Source organism: Nanorana parkeri, unplaced genomic scaffold (assembly GCF_000935625.1).
Source record: "Nanorana parkeri isolate BGI_ZX_2015 unplaced genomic scaffold, ASM93562v1 scaffold518, whole genome shotgun sequence".
Taxonomy (NCBI): Eukaryota; Metazoa; Chordata; class Amphibia; order Anura; family Dicroglossidae; genus Nanorana; species Nanorana parkeri.
In genome coordinates this window covers 77579-98170 of record NW_017306786.1, presented here as the reverse complement: position 1 = coordinate 98170, position 20592 = coordinate 77579, and positions in this window count along the sequence as shown.

The window sequence follows — 20592 nt, the reverse complement described above, 5'->3', positions numbered from 1 at the left end:
GAACAGTTTAAAAAAACTGACAGAAAAGGAAAAAGAGTTTTTAAATACTAAAAAAGGGTCTAAAAAGGAAGGGAGACAACAAGTATTCAAAAAATCAAGCACTCAATATATCCCAAACAGTTCAAATCCCAATTTTTTACGCCACTTAGCTCCCAGGCAATTTGTTCGCCAAGCCCTGTGTGAGCAAGCTCAAAATGAGTGATGCACTAGTTTATAATACACCTGCTCAATGAGAGACACCTGAGCTCAATTATCATCATCATCATATACAAGCTTATTAGACTTAATAAGTCAAGGAACTTATAGGACACAGTACACAGTAAGAAGTTAGTTAGTTAACCTGATCATCAAGCCAATAACATCCTATGCCGTTGGCTTGTATGGGCAGAATAAAACTGAACACTGAGGAAGGTACTGAAACTGAACACTGAACACTGAGGAATACCACAACACATGGAATTGTAACTGATCCTTGTTATACTAAGATATACTCTTTAAAAATATATTTATTTGGCTTAAAGGAGAACTATGGGGTTAAGGCTTTTCCCCATAGTTCTCCTTAGGGTAACGGGAGGACACAAACTAGCGTCCTCCCGTCACCCTAGGCTCAGTATACCGCGAGCTGCTGCTCGCGGTATACTGAGACGCCGCAGCTGAAGCGGATCCCGACAATTGTGCCGAGATCCGCCCAGCTGCGTGACTGACAGCTGGCTCTGCCTATCTAGAGGCAGAGCCAGCTGTACCCGCCCCCTCCCCCGTCCGTTCCGCCAGTCAGCACTAGCGGATCGGAGCGGGGAGGGGGGAATCCAGCCCCTCCCCTGTCACGGCAGAGAGCCGTGACAGGATCGAGAGGTGAGCGAACGCCGGTATGTGTTCAGTATGTGTTCGCTCACCTCGCGATCTACTGAGCCAACCTGTGACAGTCTCATTGTCACAGGTCGGCTAGAACTATGAGGTGAGTGAAAAGCACTCACCTCATAGTTCTCCTTTAAAGCTCAGACCCTGGAGCTTATTGTTTGTCAAAATATACCCAGCTGCTGTGAAGAATGTATTTAGCACTGAGGTAGGTTGAGGGATGGTAACTACATATCTCCTAGCCAGTCAATACTCAGCATTTAAGAATGTGGTCTTCTAAAGGTGTATAATTGTATTCTAATGTATTTTTGTTGTTTTCCAGCTACTCCATGGGACTGCAAGCAATAAGTCATCAATGTTCCTGCTGTACAGAAATGGAAGTGCAGCAGAAGACTGTGCAGCTATTGTGCTCAGATGGATCTTACAAGAGCTATACCTACACTGATGTAGTGAGATGTGCCTGTGCTGGGGCACTGTGCACACCCACTATATAATCCTTCCAAATGTACTCCCAAGGCCAGGGACTAAACAAACTGACAGATTAAAGCTTGAAAGGACATGCAACTTTCTTGAAAATGCATTATTGTGCCCTTCACAAAATGTTCATGCCGTGACCCATACTATTGTTTCTAAAGGAGGTGTCTTTTGAAATCTTACAATGTGGTTGTATATAGCATGTATCCTTCTCAACTAGTTAGAAATCTTTTGGTGAAGTGATAGAGTAGCATGGAAACAAAATAACATATGGGTCAAGTGTCTAGAACATGGTTAATGTTCTGAAGGATTTTGTGAATGTCCCCTTCCTTGTATTTTTTAATTATTGTAGATGGTAATAAATTTCAGAACTGAAAGCACTCACTGCATTGATTCCCTCATTGGTGCATAAAAGAGTATATAATAGTATATACGAATCACGTATTAATAAATATTAGCCAAATTGTTTTTATGATTTTAAAGAGGTTTTCTATAATTTTATAACCTTCTCCAAAATAGTATCATTCTCCAAAATAGCATCAGCAGACCCTCCCAGAAGGTGTCCACCTTTTATCCCAATCAGCTGAAACCCTCTATTCAAATATTATCATTTCTTATTGTTTTACTGTTATTTATGGGTAATGGTTCTTTAATGGTAAGGATCTTATCCAAAAGCTCTAAGGGCTCATTCACACAAATCCATTGCGATAATCTGCACAATACTGCTAAATGCGGCAAAGCATCACACACACATTGGTCTATTTTGGCATTATTTATTTTAAATGGTACCCTAACACACCTCCAGAATGCACCTACATTGTGACACAGACCACTACAACACACAATGTGCTTTTTAGGAATAAAACTCAGCAGGTGGTAAATGTTTTAGCTTTGAAATGTGTTACAGTCTATTCATTTTTGAAATGCGGCCTAACATAGCAGGTACAATGTGCTTCAACACACCAAAATGCATGTGCTGTGGTGCATTACAATCAGGTGTTAATGGGCCCAAAATGAGAACGTGTTCCTGACTGGAGTTGTCCAAGAGGGCTATAGCTTCTTTTAAAAAAAAAAAGTTAACAAACACAAAATATGCCTGGTATTTTAACCCTTGCTGATCAAGGATTACAAGGATATGCCAAATTTGCAGTTTTTTAGGCCACATTCAACACTCTCACTCCTTTGTGACCCTCAACCACTACATGCTGTTTGCTGTGTTCTGGATACTGTTAATTTCTCCTTGCACAGTGGTCTTTATCTGCCTTGAAGAGCAAGCCTGAGTTACTGGTCTGACGAAATGTATGAATCAGTGTAGCTGGATTGTTTTACAACTCTTATCTTGTGGTCACATCAATATTCCTTCACTACCCAGTGCAGAAGTCTTTTATGTGTTATCATTAATGTCTTTAAATTAGAACTATAGGCAAGATGAGAAATGGGAACAGGGCAAACAGGCTGCACATAGCAGCATTGCAAAATCCCACTCACAAAACTCTTCAGGCAAACATTTTTACATCAGCACAACAGAGCTAAGAACTACACTGGGGAGGTGATGAGACCAGTCACAGTGCAAGTAACGAGTAGGCAAATATGGCTGGTACTCAAGACAGAAAATACAGATAACAGTGATTATAAGAGAGAATATTGCTCTACAGTATGTCTCATTAATATGTTTTTGCAGATGGCACAGAGGATAGGGGTACACTTTTGCCAATACACAAATTGATTTTGTATTATGCCTGGAGTTGGGATTTAAACTTAGTGACTGTTGTCTGCGGGCTTTGTATACCGTAGTGTCTGCTAGCAACAAATAAGATTAGCTTAATCCATATTTTCCCAGTACGGGAACACTTAGGGGTCTTCTTATAAATCTTCCACCTAGCCATATGGTGGGAGAATTTTATTTTAGCATGACATTTCTGCCACTAGATGGAGCTGAAGAACATTGAAAATTCCTTTGCTCCCAGGCTCCATCTAATAGCAGGAATGCTGTGCAAATGGCATGTGCTTGGCGAATGGCTGGACAGAAGATTTATGTCAAGAGCCTATAAAGCCATGGTTCTCAACTGGTGGGTCATGACCCAAAAGCGAGTCGCGACCCCTTTTCAATGGGTTGCCGCATGCCTTCCACTGTACTAGGTGAGAGGCTCCACAGCCTCCCCCATAGCTCAGCACTGTCAGTTCTCATGCGCAGCAGCCATTCAAAATATGCTACCCGATGCCGAGTGTCACCTTGAGGTGGGGTGGGCTAGTGGTATGACTTCTCATGTGGCCCCTTGAAAGAATAAATTGCCCAACCCTGCTATAGTTAGTTTAACAGAGTTTAATACACCGCTGATACAGTCAGTTTAATCAACTGATGTTGCTTGATTAGAATAGTAGTAATCTTATATTTACTTCTTGCCAAGACCTATTCTTCTTCAGTTGGACATGATTAGAAATTTCTCCTGCTATGTACCATTATTTGGCTAGACATTTAAAGGTATATTTACAGTATAAAACAAAGAAATGTGACATTTACCACTACAGAATATACCTGGTCTATGTATTTTAAACTACATTGAATGATACACCTATAGCAAATTTTTGGTGAATGTTATATTTGCTGCTTTATATATATCTATTAATGAAAAGATATCCTGTCTTCCACTGTATAATACATTTAGTCAATCAATTGGCAAAATAGCAAACCTTGATTTTTTATAGCTGCACTGGATAAATTAATTTATTTCTAGTTGGCAAGCAGGATCCATCCATTCATCCATCCAATCATTTCGCAGTATTAGTTTTTTAAAGGAACTGTATAGTTTTTTTTCAAATGTTTTTTAAATTTATTATAAAAATTATAGGTAAATGTGAAATATTGTGCATTGATATTTCCTATTTATATTTCTAGCCCTCTCTGCATTTTTAAACGAGTATGTCACTATTTTTATATCCTGAAAAAAGCAGCTCCCTTTTGTTTTCCTCATGTCTGTGGTGATGGGGGTACACTCAACATAGCATTCGTCCTGGCTTAAATGCAGGACGCTGATCACTCTGAATGCTATTTTTTTTTACTACAAATGGCCTACAGATAATGTAATTCAAAGGAAGCTCAATTTCACTGCACTATGATATGGAAATTACTGGGGTCCATTGATTGCACTGCAAATATTATTTTAAATGTCAGCAAACCCTTCAAAGATGAACAAAACAATGTGTGAAGTTCTGACTAATTTAAGGCTATTATTATTCAAGCAATGAAATCTTTATTAAATATACATACATTCTAATTCAAGACCGTGGTTAGGTAACATGATTGTGAATACCTTTTGTTTCCATTGTGCGCATTTCTGTCATTCCATACTCCCTTTCCTCCATGCCTAATGATTTCCACCACCCTGTAAATGAAGGAACACATTTGTATCAGAATGTTGGCATCTCGTCAGTCAAATCCCATATTAATATTTAGATGGCATAAAGCACAAAAGCAAATATTTTGACCAAGCATATTAGTTGTGAAAAGGATATGGAGATACATATACAGCATATACCATCTTCTACTTAGAACTATTGCTGCACTGCATGACTTTTTTTTTATTAGCACTGGTAGTATGCAGTATAAACTTATTTATGCAGCTCTATGCACTGAACACAACAAAAACAGGTCTTCATTTTCTTGGTTTGCCCTGCACTTACAGCTGCAAAACTACATACTGAGCAAGCACCATGCTTGCTCAGTACGTATGTATGTAAAGAGTGCTGCATCTGTCCATCACATTCAACAACTTCCTGACATCATGGGATGCCTGGAGCTGAGTGGAACACTCTGGCTGGGGTCCCACCTAACACTTGGCAATCCGTGCCATCAGTGAGCTGGGCCAGATGCCAGTGAGATGATCCATGCCCCTGCCACCCCCCCACCCCCCAAGTGTGCAACACAAGCACCCCAATCTCTAATGTCCTGCAATTCCCACCAAACGTGCACCACCAGCACCTCCAAACAGTGAATATACTAGGGACACCCCTGGTAATGCAATAAATAAATCTTCCAAACAAAAGTACATACAGCTGTACAGCAAAATCTAATTTTAACCTGTGCTTACAATATATGGAGGCTGCCACTAATGACCTTTCCATGCGAAAATACGAATTGAGTACTGTTTCTGTGGCTTTAATCCATTTTGAAGCACAGAATACAGATGATGCGTTCTTATTAGGGCTGTCCAGATACTGATACTAGTATTGGTATCGGGACTGATACTGGGCATTCTCAGGAGTACTTGTATTTCTTAGAAACTCCAATACTAAAGGTGGATATTTGCCTTTTAAATTTTTTTAATGCATCGGCTGTTGAGGTCCTGCGCTTGTGGGGACATTGGCAGCCTGCTGGGGACCTGGCTGTAGCTGTCCTTGGCAGTGCCTGTCCGACCCCATGTCTCCTTCTCGGCGCAGGCACAGCCAAGGACAGCACAGCACCGAACAGACAGCCCTGGCATCCAATCGTACAGCCCAGCGGCCAATAATTCAGCCTGGTGCCCAATCATTCAGCCCGGTGCCGATCGTTCATCTCGGCGCCTGCTCACAGATGCAGCTTGGTGACCACTGTACACTCCCCTGGTGAGATGCAAACGCAGCCCTGGTGACATCTGTATGCAGCCTGGTGAGATGCAAACACAGACCTGTTGACATCTGTATGCAGCCTGGTGAGATGCAAACGCAGCCCTGCTGAGGAACTGCCATTAAAGCACTGTATTGTTTTAGAAAAAATGTCACATGTTCCTTTAAGAATTGGTATTGGCAAGTACCTGAGGGAATGTACTTGTACTTGGTCTTAAAAAAATTGTATTGGGACATCCCTAGTTCTGATGCCACTCTGACTATCTAATCTGTGCACTTGTTCCAGGTCAGTGAAAATATAGATCAAATAAACTAGAATATATAGAAAGAGGTCAGCAATCTGAGTCCCCAGGTTTCTCCCAGCACAGTTCCATTATTATTTTACCAATAATATGAAACAGCAAAAAAAGACAACTCTGTCTGTATGAGCTTACAGTCCGGAGGTTTCATACTCTAACGTTTAAAACACTTACTCGGGATGAGATTAAGTCCCGTATAGAAAAAAGGGTACATGCGGGCAGAACCAAAAAATGGTTAAAACTTACCTGAGTCTCCACCACGCACTCCCATCCGAAGATCTGAAGATTCTCGGACGGCCGAAAGGGATCATGGGGCGGGTGCATGCACAGTAGAGATCTTCAGCCAGGAGAAGAGAGCAGACACAGGGTAAGTTAATGGAGGCAGTGTGCACCCGCACAGACTCCTTGGGACGGAAAGGGACAGGAGGAGACAGGAGACTGCTCTTGTTCACAGACCGACACCAGCACTAGGGGGGCTCCTGAAAACTACTGAAAAGAAGATGATGATCGGATCAAGAGGCATCACTTAAGGTAAGTCCTTAAAGCAGCATGGGGGGGGGGTTACTTTAATGTCACTTTAAGCACTTGTTGTCTGTCCATTTATATACAACGGGCAGACAGAAAGTGGTTAATGATTACAGAGCTGCTTTAATTTATTTCTTTTATATCTACTTAGGATTCAACTGTAACTACTTCCTGGCGATATTAACATAGCTGTTATACTGGTTTGTACATTGCACAAATATACCACCTGACACATCTTGAAATTTAATTACAAATACACAGGGTGCTATGAAGGGCTTATTGGATATATACTGTGGGGGGAATTTATCAAAACTGGAGCAGTTGCCCAATCAACTTCTCTATTCAGTTTGTTCAGTTAAGATTTGAAAATGACAGAGAGAAGCTGATTGGTTGCCCTGGACAACTGCTGCAGATTTTGTCTGCTCCAGATTTGATAAATTCCCCTCTGTGTGTACTATATTGTATAACACACTAAATATATCTATGTGTCCCTATGTTTATTTCTTTACACTTTCTTTACACTCATTAATTTTGATGAATGATGACTACTTTCTCTATCTTTAGCCAGACTAAGATTAATTTTTGATATTCAAACTCTTTATTTGTTCAAAACATGACAATTGGACATGAGCACTGGCAAATAATTTGTTTAGTTTTGTTTCGTTTTGATTCGGATTTTGCGTTATTTTTTGTTTTTCCTGATTCAGGTCCAAAAGTCAATTAGTTTTGGGATTCGGACGAAATTCGTTAGCGTTAGTTTCGTTTTCATTTCGCATTATTTCATAAATTTTGTTGCAGCAAAGTAACATTCAATTTTTTTATTAATGTCACTTAGCTGCAACGAAAATTCATCCACAAATGAAAATGTGTACAGACTACTGCTAACGAATTTAGTCCGTTTTCATTCATCATCTGTGTTATTCGGAAATTCGGATACATCAGAATCTCCGAATAGCGAAAATTCGTCCAAAAAACAAATTTTTCCGAAACGAATCGCACATGTCTAATGACAATGAGGATTATGCAGCATACAGGCAACAACTAGGCATATGACATATTCTCTATTCAGTAGACATGTAAATGTCCTTTCGTTCAGAATGGATTATCGTACAAATTTAGTTAAATGCCTACATTAGGATGCATTTCAATTTCCAAATTCTAACATGTCTGAATGCGAACAAATCCAAATGCTTGTTTAACAAAAATTCGGATCCATCCGAATTTCATTCAAAATGAAACTAATTCGGACATGTGACTGGTCAATCAGCTGGGGGTTTTTTGGCTGTTGAGGGTTGCATTACAGGCACAGTAATGTATGCGACTTCGTTCCGAAAATGAAAATTTGGACGGATATGAAATCTGAATAATGCACCGAATAAAATTTAAGATCCGAAAAATTAATTAAATAAACAATCCATGACCAGCCATACTCTCCAGGGTTGATTACTTAAGGAGTAAAAAGTTCAAGCCCCATGAAGTTTTGTTCATTTTAATCACCAATCATATGCAAAAACATTCCTGTTTTGTGTATTTAAGTGAACACAGATTTACAGGACTAAGTAAATGTTCTGCCCAGTAAAGGCTGAGGCTGTATCACTAGAAAATGAGACAACATGATAAACTCTTCGGGGTCTATTTATACATTTTTATACAACTTTCATCCAGGATTTACATATTTTTCCAACTGAACTCAACTAGAAAATGTATGAATCTTTGGCTGAAATTTGGTTAAATCTTGTATAACAACATTTATAAACAGATCCTTTGTGCCGATGTCTTACAGGGCCTTCGCTTTGTGGTTTCAAAGGTAAACTTACCGGTATGTACAGTTACCTGTATGCTGAATAACAATTGTGTTTTAATAAATTGAAAGTTGACCTCTAAAATACCTAATAAAAAGGGAAAGAAATGTGACTTCAGAATTCTATGAGGGAAATTGATCAGAACTGGAGCAGACAGAATCTGGAGCAGCTGTGGATGGCAACCAATCAGCTACTCAGGGGCGCACTGGGCCGGGGGGGCAGTGTGGCAATTGCCCCCGGGCCTCTGTGCTACCTTTAAAAACGCTACAGATGCGGCTCTGTACACGGCGGCCGATCGCTCCTCTAGGCTGACCTCTGGAGGCCCCAGCGGGCGGCCCTCTAAAGTGCCTGATTAGATCCAGCCAGCGCGGATCGCATCGGTATGCGATCCGGGCTGGCTGGATCAGGCACTGTAGAGGGCAGCCCACTGCAATTGGCGGTCGATCAGGTGAGTATTTAAAAACAATCTGGTGACTGTCCCCATAAATCGGGGATGAATGTAGGGCTGCAACAACTAATCGACCAAGTCGATTATAATCGAGGATTGAATACTTGCCCCCTGGGCTAAAAGTTGCCAGTCAGCCCCTGCAGCTACTATCTTTTATTATTAAAGTCTAACTGAACAAACTAAAGAGAGAAGCAGATTGGTTACTATGGGCAATTGATTCTGTCTTGCTCCAGTTTTTAGAAATTCCCCCCCTCTGTCTTTCATCAGACACTCTGTTGTTATATGGAATTTCATTTTACTAGAGAGGTGGTATATAAATCCAAATATATAACATACCCACCTACAGTCTGTCCTAAATTCAAAATATAGAATTACTGAATATAGATTACTGAATAAGAATAATTAAAAAAGTTTTAATTTATCTTGGTGAAGATTCACTTGTTAGTTGAAGGCCTCATTCACACTGCTAAGAGCCAGCCACTACAGATCCATGCGGCGTGCAAGGCCGTATTGGGCCGCTCCAGGGAAGGACAGGTGCTCTGGTTGATTGTAAGCAGCAGCCTGCTCTTCTCTATGGGAGTACGCTGCCGTACGCTCACCCGAGCTGCACATCCGTGCGGGAGTCCGTACTCGTATGCAGACAGGATGGATCCTGCCTGCGTCCGAGCATGGACACCGTCACCCGCACGTATGTTTAGTTCGGGTGAGTGTATGGCGGCGCACAGCTACGTACTCCCATAGAGAAGAACAGGCTGCGGCATACAGTCACTGGGAGCACCTGTCCTTCACGGGAGCGGCCCGATACGGCCCTGCACGCCACACGGAACTGTATGGGCCGGCCCTTAGCAGTGTGAATGAGGCCGAACAGTTGCAACGCATAGTTTTTATTTTGGATCAAAACCTACCAGCAGAGGATAAAATGTAACATTAGAAATTCATTCTGGCAACAGTTTTAAACGCTCGTCTTTTTTTTTTTTTAACTGATGTTTTTTTGCATTAACTCAGTGTGGGAAGCACATGCATGGTACACCATGTGGGTGTGGAATTCCCAGTGGCATGAAGCGTGTGCGCGGGTATGCTGTTATCAACATCACCTGCAGCATTGTAGCCGGATTTAGGGGGATGATGCGGCCGACATGATATTTATACTCAGAACTTTCACCATGCGCATTGGCCTGTGGTAAGGAAAGCTTTTGAGCAACTACTTTATTTTAAGACGATTTATGGGGTTAATTTACTGTGTCACAAAAAAATAAAACACACCCTTCTCACCACCACCTGCACCACTTATCTGTAATGATGATAACCCTGCCAGCCACCCACGCCAACCAGTATATATCGTGGTTGCATTTATTGTTATACTGTATATTGTTTTCTTTCATAAAAGTTTATTTGGATTTTAACAAGAGTACAAAAACAACAACAAAGGAACGGACTTCCACTGCATATGTCATGTTTAACATACAACAGAACTTAAAAGGCGATGCACAGTAACAACAGAAAATTAGTAACTCACATATGTGGAGCAAAAGGGTCACATAAGCATTAAGGGTAAACAAGTGCCCATTTACTCCCCTGCAATAATACAAAAAGGGGCGTAGGTCTCAAAGTACCTAAACAGGCAAGCGGGGGTAATTAGGCACAAATCTCCAATGGGGCTCCTTAGGGAACCCAATCCAAGGGGGCCCTGCAAAAAGGTAAAACGGACCAAATATATACCTAACAATAAAGGTCACAAAAAAACCTAACTGAAGAATAGGAGAAAAAAGTCAGGAAAAAAGAGGAAGAAAGAGGGAAAAGAAAAGGTCCTCAAAAAGGTAGAAAGGAAAAGAGGAAAGCTGTCCACCTGGGGGGAAGTATAATGTCACCAAGAGAAAAGGGTGCATTATAAATGCAATATAGTAGGATCAAAGCCACCTGTGCGAAGATGTTCTATCTATGGAGACCATATTTTAAGGCATTTGGCATGCTTATAATTAAGGATAGGAGTAAGCTTCCCATTGATCATGGTACACATCAGCCTTTAATGAACTTCTAGGACACTTGCCCACCACCCATTCCAACCTGCATAACAGTCCAGGAACGTTTACTAAAATTTACTGCGCAGCCCCAAATGGTGTTTAGCAACATAATGGTTGCAAAGTGGAATGTCCATTTAAAAAAACATCACTTCCCATTGCAACTATTAGGTTGCTATACAGGCTCTGTTATACTGGCTACCATGGGAGGTAGGTGAGGGTATTCATTACAGATATGTGGTACAGGGACTGGGAAGGGGGTGGTTTGAATAAGGTTACCTTTTCATTCTTTAAGAAAAAGTGAACTAACCTTTTTTTTGCAATGCCTTGCAGTGTTAAAGTTTGTCCTAACCCATGTCACTGTCACTTTTGGCTGGACAGCTTGCTCTGTATGTAAATATAAAGAAAATTACACAAAGCACAAAGAAAACATTTACAAACAAAAGAATCAGAGAAACTGAAGGCAGTTACAGGAATACAGTATTTATATTTTTAATGGTTGTGCTCCCTTAACCATTGGTACATTGATCATTGATCAAGACATGATTCTTCTGGTTAAAGTCCATCTTCAAGCAAACAACAAAACTACCTTTGCAGTGGGGCTAACCCCACACTGCAATGGTTAAGTGTTAGTTTAGGGGTTGGGGTAAAGTAAATTTACTTACCCAATCCCCGCTCCCGCCAGCTCCTTCCGGTCTGTAAGTCCAGTCCCCGCAGCCTCTTCTTCCCCGGGCTCTGGGCTCTGGTGCTCTAAGGACTGCTAATGTCATCAAAGCTAATGCAGTTCCATAGACCAACATTAGACATGAGGATGCTAATTAGACACTCCACCAGCTGAAGTGTAGAGGGAAAAAAAGTGAAACTGATGACCGATAGGGAAATAGATATAGATATAAGATATAAACAAACACTTAACCCTTGCAGTGTGGGGGTAGTACCAATGCAAGGGTAGATTTTTTTTTTCCCCGGAGATGTCCTTTAAATTAAATCTGTGGTAAAAGAAGATATGCCACATAATTAAGTCATATTTAAACCTAATAATTATTTTACTTAATAAATTATTTATTGGAAAACTCTTAAACACATTAAAAGGTGATAGACAACACACATGGCAAAAACTACTTGCAATAAACTGACTCAAACCAAGTCAAGGCAACTGGACTTGCTGTATTTTTCTTGAAGACGTTTCACTGGACATCCGACCAGCTTTCTCATGTCCAGTGAAATGTCTATAAGAAAAATACTGCAATTCCAGTTGCCTTGACTTATTTTTAGGGATGCACAGATACTTTTCGAGTACCAGTGCAGATACTTGGCATTTTCATGAGAACTACCAGGGTTGCAGTGGTTGCAGCTGGGACCTGGCTCTGGCACTCCACCACTGTCCTGAAATCATTAGTCTGTATTGCTTTAGAAAAACTGTCACATGACAATAAACAAAAATGTATCAGTACTCATACTTGTAAGTACTCGGCAAGTACCAGTACTCGTACTCGCAAAACTGGTATCGGTGCATCCCTTTATTTATATTTATAAAAACAAAATCATACATTAAAACAGAGATGTACAAATCCCAAGAGATCCGTGTGCTCCTTACAAATGACAGCTGCCTCCTAATTTTTGAATTTTTCTCTAGTGTAGTCCTTGAGCTCAAAAGTATTGGTACACTTACTCGTACTTGTACCCAGTACTGTACTTGGTATCTGTGCAACCCTACTTATTTTTTACAGATATACCATGACCTGGATGAATGAGAACCTTCACAGACACAAGGGTAACTTGGCAAATACTTCAAAGACTTGTTTACACCATGTCCATAGAGCTGCATTTTTCTGCACACCATTGCAAATATATGGTGTGAACAAGGTACGTACAAACCAGTTGTTTTATAACAGACATGGTGTGAACAAGCCCTAAAAGGTTTAATGAGTAACAATTGGGTTACAATACTCAAAAACCAGCAGATGTTTCACCAAGCATGACCAAGTGAGACACCTGTCTGCCCCTGTTTGCAAATTTTTCTCCCAAGATTCACTAATTTTTCTGATGGAATTTTGTGTGAAAAAGAATTGAGTGAAAGTCATTGGTAACTCGTGAGTGAACGTTGGGTAACTCTTTGTGTTGGAACATTGATTAAAAAAATAAAATTCACATACTGACATGTGCAATAGATCCAGGATGATAAAACAAGATTTTGTAACAGCTGTATATAAAAAAATATTGGCTATTAAAAAACTATCAAAAGTATACTGGTTTCACTATGCGTGTAGTATAATTTTCAATATCTTAAAATAATTGCTGCTAAACCTGTGTTCATTTAGAATACAATATGGATGCAGGGGAAAACAGGATTTGACCTTGCATGGGATTGAATGATTGAGTTGAGTACTGTTTTAATGTATTTACTTTTCTAACAATCTCTATTCTTAGAATCAACCCCATTGTGTCCAGCAACTTGCTCACTTCATCCAAACAATGCAACAAATGCTTACCCATCTATTATGTAAGACCAATCTGTTTTCCAGTGCTTAATAAAACACACTTTATAGTCTCTGCATAAAACTAGCATAAGCATAATAAAATTAGTATGATTATAAATCAGTGTAATATTAAATATCATACCTGTGTCTTTTTTTAGTTGCAGGGGATATTTCTTCTGACAATTGAAAAGTTCAATGCACTTGAAAAAACAATCAAGAGATAAAGCAGAATTTACAAAAATAGGTAAATATTTTTGGTATATTCAGACAGATATATTCAGGTGTGATTAAAATAAAATCAAAAGTGCATAATATAAATGTAATCTCAGTATTTAACACCATAACATGTATATAACACATGTATATATATTTTTTACATCCACATAACAAAAGTCTGCACATACAAACATCTGCAACACTGAGGATACATGTGAACTCAGAGAAACAGAATGAATGTAGGCAGGCACCACCGGTCAAGTTATACATTTACACACCTAACACTCATTAAATGTGACATTAATGTAACATTTCTTAACCATGCATTCATGGACAAGCCATACTTTACCTCATATAATACATATGTCGTATGTCAGCAGTAGACTATAACACTTTCATATGTGAAAAGAGAGGAAAAATAGAGGTCTGGCTTTTTGAAGATTTAAAAACACACAAATACACTGACTCATGGGAAGTGTTGACAGGTTGGTTTAACACTGGAACGAATGGCTGGAGACACCCCTGGCAAGTCTACGTGTTGTCCAGGCAAGGACACTGCCCCACCCTTCTATGTGAACTACTAGGCTACAAGGCATAGGAAATGATAAAACATACATTTCTACAAGCACAAGTAATTTACTATACCCTTTTACAATTATTTTGTTTTTATTCAGTATTTCTGGACTAGGTTTTTATTTGTCTTTTAAATGCACAGAAAATGTGTTACTTTTTATATCATATTTTTGGTTCTCCTGTATCTTATATTGTTTATTAAGAAAGTTCTTCACTGAAACATCTAATGCATATGTAACTTTCATGCATCCTTATATAAATGGAACAACTGGAGTCAAAGAGCTCAGTTGTGTTACATGCTGGATTGTATTAAAGCATGATTCCAGTATTGATAACTGTCTTATTTATTAAGGTGGTTGGATATTGGAAGGATGTTAAGTATTTATCTTTAAATAAGCCATATAGTTGGAGACTCACTTTTGTCTGTCCATTTATATATTTTATTAATCAGATACAAAACATTTAGATTAATCAGATACAAAACATTTACATGTGACATATTAAGGGGTCTATTCACGAAGCTGCCGAGGGCAGCCGAGTGAATGACCGATCTGAAGTGAAGTGAGCCGAACACGGTTCGGCTATTCACTTCAGGCTGGTACGGCTAATTTCAGCCGTACATCGGCTGAAATCAGCCGTACATCGGCTTGCTTCACGTGGCTTCGGGTCGGCCGAACATGCTCAGCGGCACATCATGATCCGCCTCCCGGCTTCCTGATTGATAAGGAAGCCAGGCAGCCTTGGTAAGTGAAGCTGGTGTTCTTTAGCTAGAACACCAGCTTCCCAGGCAATCAGGAAGCTGGGAGGCAGGACATGATCCGCCCCCTGGCTTCCTGATAATTGGGCACCGGTATCAGTACTCAGTATGAGCGAGTAGCGAAAAAAAATGGTGGTACTTGTACTTGATTTCCCGAAAAAAAGTGATAATCTTCTACTCCTTTAGTGAAATCAGCCGTACATCGGCTTGCTTCACATGGCTTCGGTCGGCCGAACATGCTGAGCATGTTCGGCCGACCCGAAGTGCAGAAGGAGTTCGACTCAGCCGATCCAACATCTGGATCGGCTGAGCCAAACCTCCGGCAGGCTACTCACTGCTGTTCGGGCTATTCTTAAAGATCCCGAACAGCAGTGAGTGAATGGCTGTTCTGCTCGGTCCCTCAGAGGGCGGGTACAATGCTAGTTTACTATTGGCTATTGCAAATTGAAATAGCCAATAGTAATGTCCCAATGCTTTTCAATGGGATTTTTTTTTTCTATTCTGATGTCGCTCGTGTCAGAATAAAGAAAAAAAGACACAACTGTGTTTCTCTCCTTGGCGGCCGGGAGCAGGAGACTCCCGGGCCGCCAGTGAGAGTTAGCTGTTTGGAGATCAGTGTCCCTGGTTAGCAGATAACCAGGGACGCTGATCTCTCTGAAAGTGGGCGGAGCCAGTCATAAGATCACGGCTGGCTCCGCCCAGCTGTCAGAAGCTCAGCCGAGCCAATGCATATGCCTTCGGCTGGGCTGAGCCGCTCGGCCACGATCGGGAGCTGTATGGGCTATTGTGAATAGCCCGTACAGCACCCCTTCGATTCTTCTGAACCAAAGGGGTCCTGGGGCCGAAGCTAGCCGAAGGATCGGCCGAAGCTACAGCCAGATCCTTCGGCAGCTTCGTGAATAGACCCCTATATTGCCGAAAGTATTGGGAAACCCCTCCAAATCATTGGATTCAGGTGTTCCAATCACCTGCATGGCCACAGGTGTATACAATCAAGCACCTAGGCATGCAGACTGCTTCTACAAACATTTGTGAAAGAATGGGTCGTTTTCAGGAGCTCAATGGATTCAAGCGCGGTACCGTTATAGGTTGCCATCTGTGCAATAAGTCCACCCATGAAATTTCCTTGCTTCTAAATATTCCACGATCAACTGTTAGTGGTATTATAACAAAGTGGAAGCAACTGGGAACAACAGCAACTCAGCCACAAAGTGGTAGGCCACATAAAATGACAGAGCGGGGGTCAGCGCATGCTGAAGCGCACAGTGCGCAGAAGGCGCCAACTGTCTGCGGAGTGAATAGCTATAGTTACACACAATAAACTGTACAGTGTATTCAAGGAAAGAGTAGCACAGGAAGTATATGAGCTACCTACATAAGGACTAGCATACTCACAATGATGTGTATGCATGCTAATATAACATCTAATGGAGGGAGATTTCTGTAACCATCTGCTGGTCCCCTTTAACTGGAGAGTGACTATATTTTAAAGGCCATATATTACTCATTGTGGAACTGCAGTACCAATAAATATAGAAAGAGCACAGACCCTCCAACATAATTCACTCTATATAGCGAAAAGCATGGTATGGTAGTCTTCTGATTCTGAAAGGTACTCTGCACCCCAAACTACCCTCTACATTTTTTGAAGAAAATTACTTGACATTGAAGCAAACTGTTTAGAGGAAGTTACTGACCAATGTTCTGGTTGAACCCTATTTATTGAAACATTGCTTTGTTCTTTTTGTTTAATTTATTGTTTTACACCTTTTGCCAAAAAATTACTTATGATTGTTACCAGCATTTATCTAGGTTTGTTTTACCTCACAATTATACCTCACTGAAAAATGCAGTTCCTATTGGATTTCATTCTGTTTATTATCAAGTGAATTTTCAGGTATCAATAATATTTTCAGCAGGTGAAAGCTAATGAAGAAAGTTGAGGATGGACTTGATTTCCCATTATGCAACTTTTCAGCGGGTTTTCCAAACTTTTCATATGTTGTTTTTTTTCTAAAGTTTTTTTCTAAAACAAAGCAATGCAATTCTGGCACGCAGGCCTTTTGTGGTACAAACATATAATACATAAATGTAAAATTGAAGTGGGATGTCAAAGGTCAGCATATAGTGATTGCTTAACTGGAGACAAAGGGAACCATACAAACTTATAAGTGAAGAAAATATGATTTTAATTAATAACCCTTTGTCAAGATGACTGTATTCAGCAAACTAACGATAATTTTAGGAGTCTAGTACTTTTTCCTTATTTAGTCAGTTAGCTTGTAGTGTCTGTGTTGCTCAAGATACTTAATTGCAAGTACCATAATTTAAAGTAAATCTAACATTAATTTCTAGTTTGTCATAGCATACATTTTTTTGTGCACTATAACAAGTTATTAAATAAAGTTTGGTTACTCAAAGCAGTGAAGGCTGTAAGAATTTTTTTATTTATTGCAACATAACATTACAACATACCTCTGCATATCAATGCTTTGTGTTCCAGAACTGTTTAAATTAGGTTACAGCCAGACTTTTATATCCTGCAAATGTTACCCCATATGTCCACCATATGGACTAAAGTACCTCACCACAAGTTTCATATTTTAATGTTATCCTTAAAGACTACAAAATGTATGAGAATGCTAAAATACACAAACATATAACAACACACAAATAGACCCAAATACAAAGGGAGTGATATACAGACTGGGAAACCCTTGTAAGAATGAACTCTGGAGATGATATCTTAATGACTACATATCAACATTTAAAAACTGGTTAAGTCTTAAAAAAACTGTCCTAGCTTAAATGGCCAAGGTGTTGTCAATTCTTTTGTGTATAGAACCACGAAGCAATGTTACAATGCTTCATTAACAAGTGATAATATTTGCACACAAAGGTGATATTTCACATGCTGAGTTTAATGTTTATTTTTAACAGCTATATATTTGAAATTGGACACACACGTTACATGGAAAAAAGGCAAGTCAATTTATTGACTACTTTGATGATGGAGCAGCTGCTTATTCATCGTTATTTGCCTTGTTTTACCTCTGACGTCTCTGAACAAATAATATGGACCACTCATGCAATTTCCATTGGAAAGCTATCTCCATCCAAGACAAACCAAATATGAGTACGCGCAGAAAACAAGATTTTTTTCTGTGCCCAGTTGTTTGCTTGCTCTTTCTATGTGAACTTGTTTAAAAGCAAGATAAGTATCAGAAAAATGTAATTACGGAGAACAGTGTGGGTGAAAGAATATTCCTTTATTGGTGGTTTTTAATTAGGCCGGATTGAGAAAGTTAACATTTTGAACTGTGTTATCTTATTCCAAACAATTTTTACCTGGGATTAATTTTTTAAAGTATATAGCTGTTTTGTATGTCAAACCAAAACATTTTTATTTGGATAGTGTGTAAAGCTGGCCATACACCTATAGATTTTGGAAATTTGAATTGCTGCCAAGGACTCTTTTTCAATTCTAGCTCAAGTACCCCATCAAGCACAGACCAATGTTGATTTCAATAATTGTTTGCAATACTAACTCACTGACTGTTGTCGATCGACAGTTATTTGTTTGCGCATGCGCAGTGTTCTTGTTTTTTTCCTACAAAAATGCCACTAATCCATCGATTTTTGTTCGATTCAAAATCAGTTTTCCAGTCTGACCGATCAAGGAAATTCGTCCAGGAGTACAGTAAAAAAAATTGTTGGGCTCCCATCAACTAATCGATTATCGTTTGAATGACCATTTGTGGATAATTTCCGAACGAAAATTGATATGTGTATGGGCACCTTTAATGTTGGAATCAGGTAGAATTAGTGAGAAAGTTGTCAAGTTTTATTGCTGTCTGGGTCCCCACAGTTTTGTAGCAAGCAGTACAAAAGTGGATTACAGAAACCAAAGGTGAGGGTCCTGTGATGTACTTTAAGAAATGCATATTACAGGTAAGAGAAAAATCCTGTTCGCTTGATCATACATCACATGACAAAGGTATGTGGTATGGTATATCTTTTAATTCTGAAAAGAATAGGATGTTCAGAAGGAGTACAACAAAGGAGCAGGCAACACAGCAAACAACAGACCCTGACAAGGCAATAACCCTAACAGGGAACAATAAGAAAAGGAGCCCACAATTCAGAGGGCCGTCAGCAGAACCTTCTAGCTGAAGTTTGTATCTGCAGAGACCTGAACACTGCCCTGGTGAAACTTGGTAAAAGTATGAACAGAGAGCAAGGTGGCAGCCTTGCAGATTTGTTGACGTTTGATAGAAGCCATGGATGTGACATTGTCTGACTGAATCTCAGTCGGTAGGCACTATAACTGTGGGTCCCGCATTTAAGAACAACTGAATGGCCCTGAACTCCAGGATGTTAATCAGGAGATGAGAGTCCTCCGTCAAACAGTTCCCTTGAACTGAGAGTTTCCCAAGGACTCCTCCTCAGCCTGACAGTCTGGCATCTGTTATAAGCACCTTCCAGACTATCTAAAGGAAGGGTTTCCTGGATTCCAGCACTAGGTTGGAGATCCACCACATTAGGGCAAGCTTTGTCTTGCTGGACAAGTGAGTAGGGAGGTCCAGGGACTGTGCCTTATCAGATTGTCTAGGTACCCCAATATGGGGATGCCCTGAGAATCAAATAGACCCAACATGGGGCTGGCAACTTGGTGAAGACCCACAGTGGACAGGCCAAATGGATGTCCCCCTGACTTGAGAACGCGTGGACAACCCTTCAGGATGTAGAGGGTTTTCTCCCAGATTTTGCAGGCTTGGAAGACCAGGACTTACAATGAAATTAAGAGCTTAGTTTGTATTTGAATCTTGAGACTTTGAAGAAATTAAAGGAACTCTTGAAGGAGGGAGCTGAGGATTTAGCTGTCAGAGTCTGCCCCCCCCCCTCCCCCCGGTTCTATCTGTGATATAAGTATCCATGATTTCACTGAACAGGTGTACCCCAACAGAAGGCATATGTTCAAGATGCTTCTTGCAAGAAGGCTCCACAGACCAATTTTTTAGCCACAGGATCCATCACATATGGATGGAGACCCATCCTGGAGATTATCTAATGGTAGGACTGTCTGGAGACTATCTAAGAGTATCTGCCATGCCTTCTATGCAGTAGTGCAAGGCTGTAGGTAAGACCTGTGAACATTTTAAGGAATCAGAGTGGTCCATTAAGATGGATCCAAGGTCCCTTGCCATAGTCTCTGACCATGCACATAAGGTTTGACACACCACCATGGTACATAGAGGTAAGCTTTTGGGAGGTTTGGCCATTTTGAAGGAACCCAGACTAGTGACCTATTGCAAAGGTTGATGCAGTCGGCTTCAACTGTAAAAAATCATGCACTACAGCTACAAAGGCAAAGTGTCAGGAGACAGGTCCTCTTTCAGGTCAAAGGAACAATAAACAGCTCCTCCTTCTTCATCTTCTTCTTTTGCACAAGCACACAGAAGAAGGTCAGGGGGAGACTCTAAAGAGGAATGAGAGGGTGCCTACTTACGACCCCTGCAATCTGAGGACTTCAGAATGCAGGA